We start from the raw sequence: 1590 nt of genomic DNA on the forward strand, positions 1-1590 counted from the left end.
TAATTTAGTAGTATTTCATATTATCAATCTCCTAAATCCACAAACATCACACATGACAATAAAGTTAACCATTATTAATTTATACATTATCCAAACGGCGTAACCAAACCCACGAGTTTGACCCGAGTTTGACCTAAAAGCCCTAGAGCCATGTGCGTTGACGAAACACTGTAAACTCGGCTAAATCACAGCTTCGACCCAAACAGCTTCGACCCAAACCCCGTACACCCATAAGCCACTCACCCTACTCAGCCTGACCACCACTCTTGCCACCCTGGTTGCCACCGCGAGCTTCCTTCACAATATTAATATTCGTTCCACCAGTGTGATCAAGATTCAAGATTGTGTTTGCACCAGCACTGCCGTCATACCCTCCACCATTTCGGCCATCTCGGGGCTGCTCCGGCGAGATTGAGCTTCGTTCAGCGCTACAGTAAAGTCCCTCATAGCTTCTTCATGGTTTCCTCGTCAAGATTCTGATGACTATTATTCTTGTCAATGTTATCACCTCCAGCTTCAACGACAACGTCTAGAAAATTATCAGCCAATTCTTTCATGGCTTTATACTCTGAAAGCACTCTCTTCTTCTCTGCAAGTGCACTTTCCACAGATATTAGCCTTGCTTGCATGCGTATTTTCTCCTCTCGCATCATTTCCAACTCAGCTTTCATGACCTCAAGTGGATCCTGTATTGAACAGACAATATATATATATATATATATATAAATTTATATTAAAACATGCAAAAAAGCTAGCGAGTTGGATGGACGTTCAACAAGGCAATAAATCAATAATTATATTTTTGCCAACCCAGAGTAGTCTTTGTAAATTTGCAGGAAAAAAAGAAGCTATTTCAGAAGTTTTTAGAAAAAGTATTTCATATCCACCAAAAATAATCTAATTCTACAAATTAATAGCCATTCCAAATCCACTAAAAATAACCTAACTGTTTAAATTGCTATTCAAGATCCACCAAGAACACCTGACTATACATTTATATCACAGATTGAACAAAGAAAGAAAGTAGTTATTCCAATCAGAATAACCAAACGCAAAAGATTGGAATAGCTACAAAATTATAGATAGAAAACTTACCATGGGTACTACAAAAATATTCAAAGATTAAAGAGTTTAAAGCTGGCTTAGAGAGAGAGAGATGGGGGTTTCAATGGGGTTGTGTGGTGAGTGGAAGTGTACTTCCGGCTGAAAACATTAGTAGGGTACTTAAAAAGGAAATTGTTATTTTGGCGCCTCTTTTGCAACTAAAGGCAAGCATGTCGTAGGAGCAGGCCTTGCTTGTTCCAAACAGAAATAGACGTGGAAATAACAAACTCTTTTGTTACATTTTAGTGCAAGGAAATAGCCAACTCTTTATCATGTCATTTTATTCATAGTAAGAGGAGGCCTAAGACAAGGCCAAATTTTTAATTATCGAGTTCGGGTCTTGACTTCGGCTCTATTTCACTTCACATCCTGGCATCATCTTTCTTTCTATGCTTTTCCTTATGCTGGTTTGAGGTGTAAATGGGATTTGAGTAATCCAAAAGACAAAGGACGATCTTGATACAAATTAAAAAAATAGTGTCTGAT

General features: G+C 38.1%; 1 pseudogene; it reads right to left on the minus strand.

Moving 5' to 3' along the window:
• Positions 1-244: 244 nt before the first annotated feature.
• LOC149515073 (uncharacterized) lies at positions 245-674 on the minus strand (annotated as a pseudogene).
• Between the last annotated feature and the right edge of the window lie 916 nt (positions 675-1590).

Source organism: Durio zibethinus, chromosome 14 (genome assembly GCF_047325235.1).
Source record: "Durio zibethinus cultivar Kanyao isolate XHJ-2024 chromosome 14, ASM4732523v1, whole genome shotgun sequence".
NCBI lineage: Eukaryota > Viridiplantae > Streptophyta > Magnoliopsida > Malvales > Malvaceae > Durio > Durio zibethinus.